The sequence below is a fragment of the Heterocephalus glaber genome, unplaced genomic scaffold (genome assembly GCF_053883595.1).
Source record: "Heterocephalus glaber isolate CG9 unplaced genomic scaffold, H.glaber_assembly_v1.0 deba00001687, whole genome shotgun sequence".
Classification (NCBI taxonomy): Eukaryota; Metazoa; Chordata; class Mammalia; order Rodentia; family Bathyergidae; genus Heterocephalus; species Heterocephalus glaber.
The window spans coordinates 2,298,525-2,317,526 of record NW_028258412.1 but is presented as its reverse complement, the minus strand read 5'-3'; the positions used below and the strand labels follow the sequence as shown (position 1 = coordinate 2,317,526).

Genomic DNA, 19,002 nt, shown 5'->3' with positions numbered 1-19,002 from the left:
ATGTGCATCCACTTAGCTATAAATGTCTCTAACTTCTCATTTTTATGGCTGAGTAGTACTCCATTTTATTAAAAAACCACATTTTCTTTATCCAGTCTCCAGTTGATGGGCATTTGGGCTGTTTCCAAGTTTTAGCTATCACAAACTGTGCTGCTATGAACATGGGCACACACATATCACTGTGGTATGATTCTTTTAATTCTTTGGGGAAGATCCCCAGCAGTGGAATAGTGGGGTGAAATGGGACATCCAGTCCTGGTTCTTTGAGGTATCTCCATACTGATTTCCACAGTGGTTGCATCAGTCTACATTCCCACCAGCAGTGGAGCAGGGTTCCTTTTCCCCCACAGCCCCACAAGTATTTGCTATTGGTTCATTTCATGATAGCAGGCATTCTTTCTGGAGTGAAGTGGAATCTCAGCATTGTTTTCATTTGCATCTCTCAAATGACCAGTGATGTTGAACATTTTTTCATGTATTTATTTGCTATTTCTACTTCTTTGTGTGATAAATGTCTGTTCATTTCAGATGCCCATTTTTGGATTGGGTCTTTAAATTTGGGAAGTCTGATCTTTTTAAGTTCTTTATAGATTCAAGATGGTAGACCTTTGTCTGAGGAAGAGCAGGTGAAGAATTTTTCCCACATTGTGGGTTGTCTCTTCACACTGCTGGTGGTTTCTCTTGCTGTGCAGAAGCCTTTTAATAAGAAGAGATCCCACTTGTTGATTGTTTGTGCTAGTTCATGGGCAATTGAGGTTTTGTTCATAAAAATATTTTCATACACCGATGTCTTCAAGGGTTCTACCTAACCTCTGTTCCAACTGATTCAGAGCTTCTATTTTAATATTTAGATCTTTAATCCATTTTGATTTTAGTTTAATGCATGGTGAGAGACACAGGTCTAATTGTAATCTTTGGCAAACTGAAGCCCAGTTGTTCCAGCACCATTTATTAAAGAGGCTATCTTTCCTCCAGTGAGAGTGTTTGGCTCCTTTATCAAAGATGAGATGGCTGAATGTGTCTGGCATTGTTTCTGCATCTTCTCATCTGTTCCACTGGTCCTCAAGTCTGTTTCTTTGCCAGTACCATGCTGTTGTTATCACAGTAGCTTTGTAGTATAGTTGCAGGTTGGGGATTGTGATACCCCCTGCCATGTCTCTGTTACCTAGAATTGCTTTTGCTATTCTGGGTCTCTTCTTGTTCCAAATGAATTTTTGGATTGTTTTCTCAAGGTCTGTGAAGTATGCTGCTGGGATCTCAATTGAAATTGCATTAAATCTATATAGCAGTTTTGGAAGTATGGCCATTTTCACTATATTAATCCTTCCTACCCAGGAGCAGGGTATGTGTGTCCATTTTCTGATATCATCTTCAATCTCTCTTTTCAGAATGCCATAGTTTTCAGAGAAGAGGTCTTTGATTTCTTTTGTTAGGTTGATTCCTAGGTATTTCAGTCTTTTGGATGCTATTGTGAAAGGAATTATTTGCCCTACTTCTCTCTCAGTGAGTCTGTCATTTGTGTAGATGAAAGCTATTGATTTTTGTGTGTTGACCTTGTAACCAGCTACTTGAGTGAATTTGGTTATTAAGTCTAGAAGACTTTAGGTGGAGTTCTTGGGGTCTTCTATATAGAGTATCATGTCATCTGCAAATAATGACAATTTGACTTCTTCATTTCCTATCTTTATTCCTTTTATTTCTTTTTCTTGTCTAATTGCTGTGGCTAATGTTTCCAGAACTATATTGAACAAGAGTGGTGATAGTGGACATCCTTGTCTTGTTCCTGATTTGAGTGTGAAGGATTTCAGTTTTTGACCATTTAGTATGATATTGGCTATTGGTTTTTCATAGATGGCTTCTATCAGTTTGAGGTAGAGACCATCTATTCCAGTTTTTTGTAGGGTTTTTATCATAAATGCCTGTTGGATTTTGTCAAATGTTTTTTCTGCATCTATGGAGATAATCATATGGTTTTTGTCCTTGGCTCTGTTGATATAGTGTGTTACACTGATTGATTTTTGTATATTGAACCATCCCTGCATCCCTGGGATGAATCCCACTTGGTCAGGGTGTATGATCTTCTTGATGATCTTTTGCATTCTTTTTGCCATTATCTTATTAAGGATTTTTGCATCTATGTTCATTAGTGAGATTGGCCTATAGTTCTCTTTTTCAGTTGGGTCTTTCTCTGCTTTGGGGATCAAGGTGATGCTTGCTTCCAGGAATGAATTTGGGAGTATTGCTTCCCTTTCAATTTCATTGAAGAGTTTAAACAGTAGTGGCAGCAGTTCCTCTCTAAATGTCTTGTAGAATTCAGCAGTGAAGCCATCAGGGCCTGGGCTTTTCTTAGTTGATAAGTTTTTAATTACATTTTCAATTTCATTGGTTGATATTGGGTTGTTCAGAATTTTTAGGTCTTCTTCGTTCAACTTTGGTAATTCATATGTATCTAGGAATCTGTCCATTTCTTCTGTGTTGTCCCTCTTATTGTCATATAGGTTCTGGAAGTACTTATTGATGAGCCTCTGTATTTCTGCTGGGTGTGTTGGAATTTCACCCTTTTCATTCCTAATTGCATGGATTTGGGCCTTTTCTTTCCTTTTTCTGACAAAGTTGGCTAAAAGTTTGTCAATTTTGTTGATTCTTTCAAAGAACCAACTCTTGGCTTCATTGATTTTTTTGTATCGTTCTCTTAGTTTCCATTGCATTGATTTCTCCTCTGATCTTTATAATTTCCTCCCTTGTATGAGCTTTGGGGTTGTCCTGCTCTTCTTTTTCTAGAAGCTTGAGGTTCAGCATCAGGTTGTTTAATTGGGTTCGTTTTGTTTTCCTAATATGTGTATTCACTGCTATGAACTTCCCTCTTAAGACTGCTTTCATTTTGTCCCATAGATTCCAATATGTTGTATTGTCATTGTCATTTATTTGAAGGAACTGTCTGGCTTCTTCTTTAATTTCCTCTGTGACCCATTGGTTATTCAGAAGTGTATTGTTCAATTTCCACGTGTTTATAAAATTTTTTGTTTCTTTTGCTATGGATCTCCAATTTCATGGCACTATGGTCTGATAATATACAGGGGATAACTTCATTTCCTTTGCACCTACTTAAACATGTTCTATGTGTGAGTATGTGGTCTATTTTGAAAAATCAGCCATGTGCAGGTGAGAAGAATGTGTATCCTGATTTTGTGGGGTGGAAGACTCTGTAAACATCTGTTAAGTTCATTTGTTCAAGAGTTCAATTGAGTTCTAGTATTTCATTACTTATTTTAAGTCTAGTTGATGTATTTATTTGTGACAGTGGGGTGTTGAGGTCCCCCACTACAATTGTATTAGTGCCTATATGACTTTTCATGTCCGTTAGTATTTGTTTTATATAGTTGGGCACACTAGTGTTTGGTGCATAGATATTTATGATTGTCATGTCTTCCTCTTGGATTGTTCCCTTTACAAGGATGTACTGTCCTTCATCTCTCTTAATCAGTGTTGGTTTGAAATCTACTTGATCTGCCAAGAGGATAGCTACTACTGCTTTTTTTTTCAGATTACTGTCATGTGGAGTATTGTTCTCCACCCTTTAACTTTCAGTCTATGAGTTTCCTTTTGAATTAAGTGTGTTTATTGTATGCTGCATATTGTTGGATTTTGCTTCTTGACCCATTCTGCCAGTCTGTTTCTTTTGATTGGTGAATTGAGACCATCAACATTGATGGTTATAACTGAAACTTATTGACTTGTCATTACCATGACTTTTTCTTTTTGTTGGGTTCTCCCCCTTTTCATTTAATTTCTTGTCATGCCAGATGGGTTCATTCTGCTTTGCTTCCTGGAGTTGTGATCCTCAATGTCTGTTCCTAGGCTATTGTGTAAAATTCTTTGGAGTGCTGGTTTGGTATTCACGAAGTTCCTAAGGTGCTCTTTGTCATGAAAGTATCTTATTTCTCCATCCATTTTGAAAGATAGTTTTGCAGGGTACATCAATCTGGGTTGGAGGCTGTTTTCTTTTAGGGTTTGGAATATGTCACTCCAAGCTCTTCTTGCCTTGATGGTTTGTGTTGAGAAGTCTGCTGTGATTCTGATGGGCTTTCCTTTGTATGTGATTTGTTTCTTTTCTCTGACTGCTTGGAGAACTTTGTTCTTCTGCTGTGTTTCTGGAATCTTAACAATTATATGCCTGTGTAGATTTCTTTTGATCAAGGCTATTTGGAGTCCTATATGCCTCACTTATCTATATGTCATCTCTTTTCCCCTGCTTGGGAAGTTTTCTGCCATTATTTCTGTGAAGAGATTTTTTATGTCATCTCCACTCTCTCCTGTTTCTTCATTGAGCCCAATCAGTCTTATGTTATTCTTCTTTGCATTATCTAGCAGCTGCTGGATTGATTTCTCATGGTCCCTTATAATTTTGAAGCAATTTTTCTTTTCCTGGTCACTAATTGCAATCTTATCTTCTGTATCTGAAATTCTGTCCTCACATTGGCTCATTCTGCTGTGTAGACTTTCAATGGAGTTTTTCATGTCCTGGAAATCTATTTGCATCTGTTTTACGGATTCCGTTTGTTTCCTATGTTGGCATTCCATCATGTTCCTGAGCTCCTCTCTAGATTTATTAATCATGTCTTGCACTAGGGGCACAATTTCTCCTGTTATCTGAGAAATTATTTCTGATTTCATTTTTTCCAGATCCCCTTTTGTTGCCAGTTCAGTGGATCCAGATTGTTGAGTATCAGAGTGGTCCATCTCACTTCCCTTTGGGGTTGCTGTAGGTGATCTGGAAGTCTGGTTTTGAGACTGAGTTATGTTTTTTCTCATTTCGACTGAGGGGGGGGCTGTTGGTGTGTGCACAGATTACCTCCTCTGAGCTGGGAGAGGTGGGCCAGGGGTGGGAGCAGCGGTTGGGATGGTGACCCAAAAGCCCTTTCCTCTGGGCTGGGAGCAGTGGGAGGGATGGTAGCTAGGAAGCCCCTTCCTCTGGACCAAGAGCAGTGAGATGGCAGCTCAGAAGCCCCTGTCTCTGGGCTGGGAGCGGTGGGAGGGATGGTGGCCCAGAAGCCCCTTCCTCTGCGCCAGGAGTAGCAGGACAGAAGGTGGCCCAAAAGCCATTTCCTCTGGGCTGGGAGCAGCGGGAGGGATGGTGACCTGGAAGCCCCTTCCTCTGGACCAGCAGCAGTGGGACAACGGCTCAGAAGCCCCTTCTTCTGGGCCGGGAGCGAGAGGACTCAGTACCTTGGTCTGGTGGTCTGGTGTCCTCTGCGTCTTTGTAGTGTGAAATCAGGTGGCTGTCTGTCTGCAGAGGGGTGATTTGGTGTCTTCTGCATGACTGGGGACCTCGGTAGGGCATGCACAGACCTGCCTGTCTGCAGCAGACTGATTCGGCATCTTCTGTGCAACTCAGGACCTCGGTAGGGTGTGCCAGTTGGTAAGTTTTTAATTGTGTTTTCAATTTCATTGACAGATATCGGGTCATTTAGAATTTTTAGGTCTTCTTCATTCAATTTTGGTAATTCATATGTATCTAGGAGTCTGTCCATTTCTTCTGTATTTTCCCTCTTATTGGTGTATAGGTATTTGAAGTAGGTATTGATGATCCTTTGGATATCTTTTGGGTCCATTGTAATTTCACCCTTTTCATTCCTAATTGCATGGATTTGGGCCTTTTCTTTTTTCTGATAAGGTTGGCTAAGGATTTGTCAGTTTTGTTTATTCTTTTGAAGAACCAACTCTTGGCTCCATTGATTTTTTTTTTGTATTTTTTTTAGTCTCCATTGCATTGATTTCTGCTCTGATCTTTATAATTTCCTCCATTGTATGAGCTTTGGGGTTTTCCTGCTCTTCTTTTGCTAGAAGCTTGAGGTTCAGCATCAGCTTGTTTAATTGTGCTCACTCGGTTTTCCTAATGTGATTATTCACTGCTATGGAATTCCCTTGGTTTCCATTGCATTGATTTGCGCTCTGATCTTTACAATTTCCTCCCTTGTATGAGCTTTCAGTTTGTCCTGATCTTTTTCTAGAAGCTTGAGGTGCAGCAAAGGAAACCACCAACAGTGTGAAGAGACAACCCACAATGTGGGAAACATTTTCAGCTTCTAGAGGTTGTTTAATTGGGCTCGCTCTGTTTTCCTAATAAGAATATTCACTGCTATCAGTTTCCCTCATAAAACTGCTTTCATTGTGTCCTGTAGATTCTGATAGGTTGTATTGTCATTGTCATTCAATTGTAGTAACTGTCTGATTTCTTCTTTAATTTCTTCTGTGACCCATTGGTTATTCAGAAGTATGTTGTTCAATTTGCATGAGTTTATGAAATTCTTGTGGTTTCTTTTGCTATGGATCTCCAATTTCTTTGCACTATGGTCTGATAATATACAGGGGATAACTTCAATTCCTTCGCACTTGCTTAAACATGTTGTATGAGCAAGTATGTGGTCTATTTTGGAGAATGACCCATGTGCAGCTGCAAAGAATGTATATTCTGATTTTGTGTGGTGGAACACTCTGTAAACATCTGTTAAGTTCATTTGTTCAAGAGTTTGATTGAGTTCTAGTATTTTATTACTTATTTTTTGTGTAGTTGATCTATCTATCTGTGACAGTGGGGTATTGAGGTCCCCCTATACTATTGTCTTAGTGCTTATTTGATTTTTCATGTCCATTAGTGTTTGCTTTATATTGTTGGGCGCACTCATGTTTGGTGCATAGATATTTATGATTGTCATCTCTTCCTCGTGGACTGTTCCCTTTACAAGGAATGAAGTGAAAATCCACTTGAAATCCACTTAATCTGCCAAGAGGATAGCTACTCCTACTTTTGGGGGGGTTCCTGTCTCATGGAGTATTGGTTTTTTACCCTTTAACCTTCAGACTATGAGTTTCTTTTTTAATTAAGTATGTTTCTAGTATGTAGCATATTGTTGGATCTTGCTTCTTGACCCATTCTGCCAGTCTATTTCTTTGGATTGGAGAATTGAGACCATTTACATTGATGGTTATAATTGATACATATTAACTTATTGTTGTGACTTTTTCTTTTTGTTGGACTCTCCCCCTTTGTGTTTAATTTTTTATCATGCCTGATGGATTCATTCTACTGGGCTTCCTGGGGTTGTGATCCTCATTGTCCTTTCCTAGGGTATTGTCTAAACTTTTTTGGAGTGCTGGTTTGGTATTCATGAAATTCCTAAGGTGCTCTTTGTCATGAAAGTATTTTACTTCACCTTCAATTCTGAAAAAGAGTTTTACAGGGTACAGGAATCTGGGTTTGAGGCTGTTTTCCTTAGGGCTTGGAATACATCACTCCAAGTTCTTCTTGCCATGAATGTTTGCATTGAGAAGTCTGCTGTGATTCTGATGGGCTTTCCTTTGTATGTGATTTGTTTCTTTTCTCTCACTGCTTGTAGAATTTTGTTCTTCTGTTGGTTTTCTGGAATCTTATTAATTATATCCCTATTGTAGATTTTTTTTTAATCAAGGCTGGTTGGAGTCCTATATGCTTCACTTACCTGTAGATGTCAAGTTCTTTTCCCCTGCTTGGGAAGTTTTCTGCCATTACTTTTGTGAAGTTTTTTATGTTATCTGCACACTCTCCTCTTTCTTCATTGACTCCAGTCAGTTTTATGTTATTCTTCTTTGCATCCTCTAGCAGTTCCTGATTGATTTCTCATGGTCCCTTCCTATTTTAAAGAAATTTTTCTTTTCCTGGTCACTAATTGCAATCTTATCTTGTATGTCTGAAATTCTGTCCTCACATTGGCTCATTCTGCTGCCTAAACTTTCAGTGGAGTTTTTTATCTCCTGGAAATCTGTTTGCATGTTTTTTATGGATTCCATTTGTTTCCTATGTTGGAGTTCCATCATGTTCCTCAGCTCCTCTGTTTTTTTTTTATCTCTGTCCTCTCTAGATTTATTAATCAAGTCTTGCCCTATGGGCACAATCTCTGCTGTTATCTGAGAAATTATTTCTGATTTCATTTTTTCCAGATCCTCTTTTGTTGCCAGTTCATGGAGTCCAGGTGGTTGAGTGTCAGATTGTTCCATCTCATTTCCCTTTGTGGTTGCTGTAGGTGATCTGGAAGTCAAGTTTTGAGGCTTGTTTACATGTCTTCTCCTTTTAAAGTGGGGGTGGTGATGTGCTGTTGGCACCTGCACAGCTGCCCTCCTCGGCGCTTAGGGTGGGGGTGGCTCTGTTTCTTGGCACTGGGGGTGGTGGTATAACACCCTCTAATACTCCTCCTCTGTGCTGGGAGCAGTGCTATGTTGGCCCAGAAGCCTCCTTCCCGGCGCTCAGAAGTAATTTTAATTTTGATATGATGTAGTATTTTTTTACCGTGAAAGTTATGTTCTTTGTCCTTCTTTGTTTAAAAAATTCATGTGAGTAATCTGTATCTAGAACATTTGGTAACTTCTGCATTTGTTTGCTTCTCAGTGAATAGCATCCTAATTTAATTTCAGTTATATTTTACTTTGCCCCCAAATTGTAGTTTGTGTTGCCTTAGTTTTCTTTGGAACTCTGAGTGGAATATATCTTCCATACGCAAATCTCTTGTACTTCCTTGTAGGCTTTGATGGATTCTAATTTTCTAAGCATACATTTAGAACTCTGTAAGCAAATTAAGACTTCACTTTGCATTGTGCTATAGTGAGCAGTATGTGTGATATATAATCTTTTAGTTAAGTAAACCTGAGAAGAAAATGCTGTTTGTTAAAGTAGACTTTATTCTATTTTTCTTCAAAAGGTTACTTTTAAATTTTGTTAGATGAGATTGAAGTTTAAAGTCTCAAGTTTTTAAAATAACTTTATAATTAAAGCTCATTAGGCCTTAAAGTTCTCTGAAGTAGTTCCCAGATATTTCATACATTTAGCTGGCTTTTTCTCTAAAAGCAGAGAGTAACAGTAAAAGAATGCTTTGTTGGGCTGGAGATTTAGCTCAGTGGTGCCACCGCTTGCCTCGCAAGCACAAAGACCCGAGTTCAATCCCCGGTACCAAAAAAAAAAAGAATGCTTTGTTTACAGGGATCACATGTGGCTCCTAATATGACAAGCTGCTAAGAAACTATTCTAGCCTTGACTAGAGCAACATAGAGTGTAACTCAGAGGCAGCCTGGCAGGGAGTGCAAGGCTGGGCAGGAATAAACACCTGGGCCTCAATGCAAGCAGTGTCAGAAAAAAGGTAAATTCATGGTCTCCTAGGGAGAGGCACCTGCCTTCTTCCAAGCCCTATTCAAGATCTCTAATCCAGTCATATTTTCCTCCAGGACAAATATGTTCCAGATTTTCCTAGTTTCATTTTTAAACTCCCATAAAAAAATAAAAACACAGGCCAGAGATTTAGCTCAGTGGTTCTGCCACCTGCCTCAAAAGCACAAGGTCCTGAGTTCGATCCCTGGTACCAAAAATAAATAAAATAAAAACACTGCCTAAGGGCCCGGGATTTAGCTTAGTGGTTCCGCCACCTGCCTCACAAGTGCAAGGTCCCAAGTTTGATCCCTGGTACCAAAAAAAGAAAACACAGTGTCTAAAAGCCATTTCTAAATGATGGCCATCAAGCTGTAGGCAGGGCTCAGTCTTCAGGACAACTGAGTCAAGAGCACTGTAAGCTCCATAATGCCCCAGGAAGGAGTAATTTTCTGTTATGTTAACTCATAAAGCTTTTAAACCAGGAAAAAAATATTCTATAAGATAAAAAAATGAATCATTGCCACTAGTATTATCCAGACATTGCTTCCCAAATATCATGGCCTTATTTTTTTTTACCTAAAAATTTTCTTTTGGATAGGATCATACAACCAAAACTACCCTAATTTAACCCAGTTATTAGTATTTCAGTCAATGGTCATCATCTGTAAGTTAACAAATAATCAGATAACTACCTATCAATAAAGAATAGTCTTCCAAGTTACACTCTCCATGGGCAGTGTTTCATGCCATTCCCTCACTGTGACCCATGTCATTCAGCAGACATCTCCACCCACCATCCCCTTCTCCAAAAGACTTAAACAGCTGAAACCAAGGGAACCATACAGACACACATTTCAGAGTACACATGATAAAAAGAATCAAATTACCCAGTGTTTGAGCAGGCTTGCTCCACTGCCACCCACTAGTGCTCTCTGCTGCCTGAGGTTCAGGGCACACAAACTGGAGCCACAACAGCTAGCTGCTCACTAGCAACAACTACCTACAAAGGCTGAGTTGCTGATGTCTTACCTCGATTTGGAGTCATCTTCCAACCATGCTCCTTCTCCTAAGAGCACTTTCCCTATAGTGCAGCAATATTCTTCTTAAGTTGGCTAGAGTAAGAACTTTAAATAAGTGGACATTCCCACTTGAAAATCATGAGTATATTTGATTTACCATCATATAGTTTATCATGTGTATTTTTATACCTTTAGAGTATTAAAGAACACAGAAATGTTGTTTAGAAGACTACTAAAATTAATAAACCTACATGAATAATAAAAGCAATGATTCTCTTAACTGTACTACAAAATATTTTAATATTTATTGATTTAGATTATCATTACTGCTAAATAATTTATACTAGTATTCAACTTAAAAATAGTGTATTTTGAAAGATCCAATTCTGTTAACTTTGGGATATTCATGAATCTCTCCAGTGGGCACATCAGAATATACAAAAAACTCACTGAAATAAAAGTTACCTTTATTTCATTATCTTTTTACTTTCTAAACTTCTATTAATGATTAAGAATGAAATATTTTATTTGTAAAGTTCTAAAAATATATTTTATAGTTCATGTTTTTAAATATATTAGTAATAAAAAAGAAACTGAAAGTTTTAATATGACAACTGACCTCATTTAGTTACTACAGCTACCTTATACATTACTGTCATTAAATGACACTATCTAAATAGTTACTGGCAATCTCCAACTTTTAATATAAGTCAGTTGTAATAACTTTCATAAAATTACATGATGTGATGTTAAAGGCACAAAGAAACTTATTAAAGGAAAAATTCACAAACTCAAAATATAGATGAAATTAACATAGAAACTAAATACTAAACAACAGGGCCTTTTATTAAAGCTGGAAGCAGTGGCACATGCCTGTTATCCCAGCTGTTCTGCAGGCTGAGGCAGAAGGATCTTGAGTTTGAGGCCAGCCTGGTAAGATCCCATATCATAACAAACAAAAAACTAATGATTTATTTTTAAGAAATCATATCAAATTCTACAACAGTGAATGTGGATCATTTTTCCCCTCTGCCTGATACTGAGGATTGAACCTAGGGAGCACTGAGCTACATCACCAGCCCTTGTTTATTTTGAGAAGACTGATCTGGAACTTGGGATCCTTCTGTATCACCCTCCTGAGTAGCTGAGATTAGAATCATGTACACCACATCCCATGGTGAATTTGGGTCTTAATGAAAGTAGTCCCTATTTCCTCCAAATCAGTGTTTTTCAAATATATTCCACAAGCTCTCCCCAGGGGAAGTTCCTCATAGGGATGGGGGCAGGACTGCCATCACAGAAGGGATTCTAGACCATCCTGGCATCCTCACCCTAAGCCTTCACCCAATACAACTCTGCTTTTATCTATCTTCTACACTGGCAGATTTCACTTGAAAAAGAAAAAAAAAGGATTTTGCATCTACAGTAAAAAAGGTTTTGAAACCATTGCTATAAATGAAAAAAAAACTGAAAAAATTAAAAAGAGATTGAGGAAACATCCTATGTCCTGGAAGATAGAACGTGCCAACAATCTCAAGCACTCATCTTTTTCATTGTCCCAAGAAAAAGTGACTAAGAAACAAATGAGTTACGAAAGTAACTTCCCTTTGTGTCCAAAAATCTCTTCTAACTCAAGAACATAGAGATTAACTTTTCCAAGATTCTTCTGGCCTTTAAAAATGTTCACTGTTTCTCTAAAATCTCAAACTCAATTAAGTATTCCACACTACAATGGCTCAAAGGTTTTGCTTTGATTTTTTTTGAGACAGGGTTTCACTGTGTAGCCCAGGCTGGTCTCAGATTTTTGGGTTCAAACGATCCTTCTGCCTCAGCCTCCTGAGCAGCTGGGACTACAGGTGCATGGTACAATACCCAGCTTACAAATGTCATTAGTTTCACGTTCTTACAGGAAATGTTCACCTAATTCAGTGAAGATAGTACTTCCCCCAGAATAGCAGAATGCTAATTCAGGTCTCCACTTCCCCAAACTGGTCACTAGGAAAGAGAGCAAGCCCAAGAGACACCAAGGTGGCTTCAGGTGGGCATTTTCAATCAAAAACAGGCTTTCAAGTGCCTATGATGAAGAGCTGCCTGAAATTTTAAAGGTATCTTGAGTCAAATTTTATTAGTGCTTTTACTACCATAGCACATTATATGCACAAAATGAATCTATTCTTTCTCACTTTAGAACTGCCAGATAAAACACAGGGTATTCAGTTAAATTTCAATTTCAGACAAAGAACAAGTAATTTTGTAGTATAAATTTGTCCCGCATTACAAAATTACTATTTATCTTAAATTCAGATTTCAGATTTTACAGGTATTTTTGTTTAAGTTTGCCAGCCCTACCTTTACTATCATAAAATTCATATATGCCTTTAAAGTCAGTGTAGAAGAGTATTAAGTAAAAAGTCAAAGTCTCCCAAGAAGCTACCTTTAATCCTTGTTTTTAAGCAATTCTGACTGTAACCACCCTAACCCTAATCACAAATTGGCAGACTGTAGTCACAGGCCACATCTGGCCAGTGCTTTGGTTCATAAAGTTTCTCTAGAACACAGGCATACTTGTGGGCTTTCTGTGGCTGCTTCTGTGCTACCAGGTTGGAGGTGATTAAATGTGCCTGAGGTAGTATGGCCTGGAAAGCTTAAAATATTTACTGTGGCCACTGACAAAAAACACTTGAGAACACCATTACACCTCGGTTCTCTATTCCAAGCAGCATCTCCTGACTCCTCTCTGGGGAAGGAGGAACCAAGTGCCCATGCTTCTTTCCCCTCCTCTGACCCCACTAACCTGTTAGCTGCCACTGTTGTGCAGATTTACTACATTTATATGCTACTATGTAACACTATTTTAATCTAATTTACCTAGAAGACAAACCTAAAACTTAATTTTAACAATATGACAAGCTTAATGACACACACCTGTAATCCCAGCACTCTGAGAGGCTGCAGCAAGAGAATCATAAATTTGAGCCCAGCCTGGGCAACTTAGTGACTTAGAAAGATCCTGTATCAAAAAAAAAGGGGGAGGCTGAGGATGCAGCTCATTGCAAAGACCCTGGATTCAAGCCCCAGTATTATAAAACAAACAAACAAGTACAGTAAGTCTCTGACTTATGAATATTTGAGTTGTGAACTTATGAGTGGACCTCACATTATGAACATTCATAGATGCAAACAAGTCACAGAAGTACCTACGTGTCTGCTGGATGTTATCCTGGTTGTGCTGCTATGTGCTTACTATAGTGTGATAATGTAGAGTAGTACAGTACAGGTGACAACTTACTATATTTGTGTGTGTGTGTTTGGTTTTTTATGCTTTACATTGCATATTTGTGTCAAAGGTGTATAAGACTCACTTTGTCAGACTTACAAATGTTCTCCCAGAGTGGAACTTGTTCATAAGTTGGAGACCTACTACATGTATCTTGTCACATGTAAATAAATATTATTTACTGCAAAGCCTATTATTGTGATGACTCAAAAGGAAAGAAATATTTCATCATTACTGTATGTTGCTTAAATAGGATATTTCCAGAGTAATAGTCAAATAGATTCTGTTTTTATAATTTATAACTTGCTTAAGATTATTCTATATCTTACCTGGCTTCATTGTTGGATCATAAAATATTTTTTATAAACTTGCTAGTTTTTCTGAAGTTACTTATTGCCTTTTCCTCTCTATTAGCAATATCAGCATATGCCTTCCCTTTCTTCCAGTTTCATAGTTATAACATTTGCTGTGGGAATGCACCTTGAAGTTCCTCATCTCAATTGCAATCTGAACAACCATGGCAGAATTTCTCTGGGCACATACCTAGGTGACATATTTTGTTTCTTGGAATTCAAGGCTTCCTCTTTTACTGAATTTAAGTCTCATTTTGGAAAATATCTTCAACTGTTTTTAAAAATCATATGTACAAAGCACACTAACCACCTACCAGGCTACCAGTGTCCACATTCTTTCCACTTGTGCTTAGTGCACACCCTGCCCAGACCAATGTCCTAGGCCTGGGGCCAGGTGAGCAGAATTGCCCCTGACATGCTCTCCATCATCTCCTCAGCACCCATTCCTGTGCCTGATGGAGTGGGCACTCTATCAATACTTAATGAGTGTGTGAGCACATTTCATGACCCCTGTTCTGGGTGAATCTGAGGACCTTATGTGATACCCTCAGTAGCTTTGCTAATCTCACAATGACACTGACACACGGAGGTCACCGGCCAAGCAGTCAGGCTCCAGAATCCACACTACTCATGCTTGGCTCTGCCCCTTCTCACACAAATTAATCGGGTCTTTGAGTGTTCACTTTTTAGTATATGTGCTGCCGAAGCGAGTACTGAGTGTTCACTTTTTAAGTGCAAGGGCGAGAGTCACCCTGCATGCCTACCTGGACAAGCTGTTCTGATGATGGAGTGACTTTCAACTCTTTCCAAGTCACCCCAAAGTTACCTTTCAGGCTCATGTCCTTGACCTGTTGCTACAGCAAGGGCATCAGATACCTCAACATGAGCATCACCCCAAAGATCAGGAGTGTGGGGTGTTTTGCCTCCACTGGAACCAGCATATCTACAAAGGCCACCACAGGACTTCTCAATGGCTGATCTGCTGCTAGGAGACTCAGCACACCTTTTAAAATAAGAGACCCAGAGAACCACCCTCTCTAAGGCTAGTGCAAAGGATGAAGATGACACAAACATCATTGTGGGAGAACAGGCAAGGTGCCCAGATCTGGGAGTGACTTTGGCCCTGCACTTAAGTCAGGCAAATGTCCACCTGCTCACTCCAGCATTCATTTACATTGGTTTCCACAGTCACCAGAGCTATGAGAGAAACTATCAACAGAGGACTTAGGGAGATGAAGGGTCGGGCTACACACTAGCCCACACCCACTGCCCAGTTAGATGCTCTTGGGCGCTGCAACATTTGCACAGTCACACACCCCACGGGGATTCACAGCAACCTCAGGGCAACTCACATTTACCTGGCAGCCAGTGACAGTGGCTTAATCTGGAAGCTCAGGGACCAGCTGGTTTATTTGACTTTCCAAAGACCTATGTTAAGGAAGTGCTAGAGACTGGACTAGACATGGGCCCTAGGAGCACACCTAGCAGCCACCTGTGAAAGTACTGCATCCTGCAGGAGTGCTGGCAGATGCTCACTGCCAAGCCAGCTGCTGTCCACAGGATCACATGGGAGCTCGACTTTAAGATTCAGTATGAAAGCCTTGAACGGAAACTGTGGAAGCCAAAATTCAATCAGGCAAAAGATGAGGCTACTGTGAAATTTATTTATTATTTTATATTATTTTATTTATTACATATTACATTTTATTTCATAAAAGAAGACTTGAATTAGAAGCTTTGGAGCTGAGATGTAGCTCAGTGGTAGAGCATTTGCTTAGCTTTAACATATATTCAATCCATAGCATACACACACACAAAAAAGCCAGGCATAGTGGTACATGCCTATAATCCCAGCACTTGGAAGGCTGAAGCAGGAGGAGTGCAGGTTCAAAGGTATCATGGACTACACAGCAGTATCTAATCTCAATAATAAAAAAGAAAGAAGAGGAAGAGGAAGAAGGAGGAAAAAACAAGGATTAGGAGCTTCAAATTCTTGAAATGTATAAATTACAAATTGAGACTTTCTTATAGCTGAGTGGAAGACCCCCAAAGCTAGGATAGTAAGAAGCAATTTATAAACACATGGTCCTTTTATTTCTTCATAAACTACATTAAGGACTTGACTCAGCATCTGTGTCCTCCATGTGAGGTTGGAGGGTTTGGCTACCAGAGAAGGTGCACCCACTCTGTTTGAGGATGGGTCAGCATTGACACTACAAAATAAAGACAATAAAAAGACCACATCAACAAATGCTAAAGTAAAGAAAAAAATAGTACAAAGAAACTAACATCGCAACCAATACAAGAGACACCTGGAAAAGTGCATCTAATGTCACTGAAGTATCCTCAGGACTGTCTGCAGGGGATATAACTTCACACTACCCACCACTGTCTCCTAAGAGATCAGAGATAAGACGTGCTCACCACACTCCAGGACAAGCTCAAGAAAGGGGCTGTCCAACGGTGGCCATTTAAGACTTAACAAAACTATCCAAAGAATGAACCTAGCCACACTGAGGCGGTGACTCTGTCACTTAAGAATGTCCATTCTCATGGATGGAGGTGTAGCTCAATGTCAGAGCACATGTCTAGCATGTGTGGGGCCCTGTGTTTGACCTCCCATGCTTCAGATAAGTAAGTAAATAAATATCCATCCTCATTACACTAGACCATGCTCTGAGCTACACTGGGGCCCATGTGCAGACATGCATGGAGCACTAGTGGTCACACCAGGGGCTATGAGGTGACACCCAAGCGAGCCAGCACACACCAACTGGCATCTGAGTGCCAAGTTTCTTCTCCAAAGTGGGCTGCATATACTGCTCTCAGAGGTTTATCAGGGTTGGATGATTTCGTAGACTAGATCTGGAACCAGAGGTGCAAAAGACTCATTCCAGGCCAAGGACCTGAAGTTCCTCCCAAAACACCACTCCAGCCAACTTACCTCTCACAAACATTTTAGCAATGATAAAAGATATCAGCACTTTAAAGAACTCCCTTGAAAACACACACATGAGCATAATTGAATAAATAAATTAAAACCAGGTATGGTAGCCCCCCTGGAATCCCAGAAACTCGGGTGATGGAGGCAGGAGAATTGCAAATTCCAGGCAAGTCTGGGAAATCTAATGAGACCCTGTCTCAAAATGAAATTTTTCAAAGGGCTAGGGATATAACTTAGTGGTAGCATACTTGTTTAGCATCCTTAAGGCCCTGGGCTCAATCTCCAACACCTAAATGTGGATGGGAGATCATTCTGTATTAGTCCAAACTTGTAAGGATAATGAGAGACAAGCAGTATCATAATCAGCCTACAGTAAATCTAAATAATTTGGAATAATAAATAATAAAATCTAACTTGAGAGCTCCAAGGAGCCTTCTAAGATCTAAATCTCTTAATCCCAAGAACATTTCAGCAACAGGAGGTACCTAGACCAGGCTTAAATGATTCTCAGATTGGGGGGTAAGGGTTGGTTCCACTTTTCAAAATACACACATGACATTTTCAGGAGCACTTCAAAAGGGAAAAGATACATAAATAATTAAACTTTAGAGTCAAAAGTACTTTAGAGACTGAACATAGAAACTGAAATCATAATGTGATGCTAGGACATACTCATTAGAATGGCCAGAATCCAAAGGAATGAAAATTCCAAGGTTTGGTGAAGATGCAGAAGCCCTGGAGTCCACACACCAGTAAGTGAAGGTCAACTATGTAGTGTGACCACATAGGAGGTGACCTGCCAGTGTGTGCTGAAGCTAAGACACAAGTGGCCTGCAACCCTAGTGCTCCATCTCTAGGGACCCATGACAGGAAATGGTACCTGTGCTCCAAAGATGCACATAATAATGATCACAGCAGCACTGGTCACAAAAGGCAGAAACTAGAAATGACCCAGTGTCCAACTACAATAAAATAAACTATGGAATTTTCACACAGTGGAATGCCCTCAGGTAGGAAAACTATTCAAACCACTAAGACAGTAACGTGGAAGACTCTCACAAACAATGTTGAGCAAAAGAACCAGACCCAAAAACATATATATCCCAGATGGTTGTACACACACAGAATTTAAAAACAGACTCTCTGTGCCCTTAGAAACTAAGAGCCTTCCTACCTCTGGGGAGGTAGGAGGGAGCTAACCCCAGGGGAGCACACAGGGAGGGGGCCTCCCAAGGTGCAGGTGAGATTCTGTTTCTTGACCTGGGTGGTTGGCACAAGGGTAAATTCACTTTGTGATTGTTCAGCAAGGTTACTCTTATGATGCATGCATTGTCCTGTTTGTATACTGTATATTTAGGGGGGGAAAAATAAAATGAAAATCCAGGTATCTGAATATTCCACAGGTAATCCTGAAAACAAAAATATACCAGAGGTTAGGAGTCTTCTGATCCACCCTGAACCTCTGCTATCCAGGAACCCCACAAGAATCAAGTAGAGGTTTTTAAAGGCCTACTCCTATGAGGCCAGAAAGGACAAGGCAGAGTCACCAGCAGACCACAGACACCAACAAAACATTGGAAGTTAGAAAGTAACAAGTGATCACTGACTAGATTCAGCCCACGGTAAGGTCAAACACAAGCTCTGGAGTGGGGGGTGTTGAAGGCTCCCAGAAAAACCAAGTGCATTCAAGCCACAGAACTCAGAGAGGCTCAGGCCCCAAGGCATCAGACAGAACCAAAATTGGATGGTAGTGGGCTGAAACAGCCATTATCTAGTGCCCCTTATGGATACTGTCAGGCAGGGAATTTTGCTCAGCTCAGACAAAAGCTGTCCTTCCTCATCACTTGCAAAGACAAAGAGGGATAATCTCAAGAGGTGTTTGCCCAGCAAGAACAGGCAGAAGACACATACAGAAAGCGGGAAAATTAATGAAACACCTCCTGACCAGTTGAGCTGTCAGGCTCCTTCCAGTCTCGGGTCCCAGGACATGCACAGCCAAATCAGGGTCTCCAAACAGGAGAGTGAGGAATGCTGACTGGCCCAAGAGGAAAAGACTTTCAGCTACTGACATCTAAAGGTCCACCAATGCAAAAACAGGCTCACATTCACCAGCTGAGGAAGCCCACAAAGGACAGCCCTGCCACATGCCTACTCCAAAAACCTCAATAGTAATCTCACTTGGTCCATATGGACAGCCTCAAGAATAGGGAACAACTGTAAAATACAGACTGGGA

General features: G+C 39.9%; 1 pseudogene across 1 annotated transcript in view; it reads left to right on the top strand.

Moving 5' to 3' along the window:
* The first annotated feature begins 2,360 nt into the window (after positions 1-2,360).
* LOC147821937 (thioredoxin-like protein 4A pseudogene) overlaps positions 2,361-19,002 on the top strand; it is a 30,211-nt pseudogene continuing 13,569 nt past the window's right edge. The window contains exon 1 of the transcript XR_015446175.1: positions 2,361-19,002. This exon is cut by the window's right edge and continues 13,569 nt beyond it. The product of XR_015446175.1 is annotated as a thioredoxin-like protein 4A pseudogene (transcript).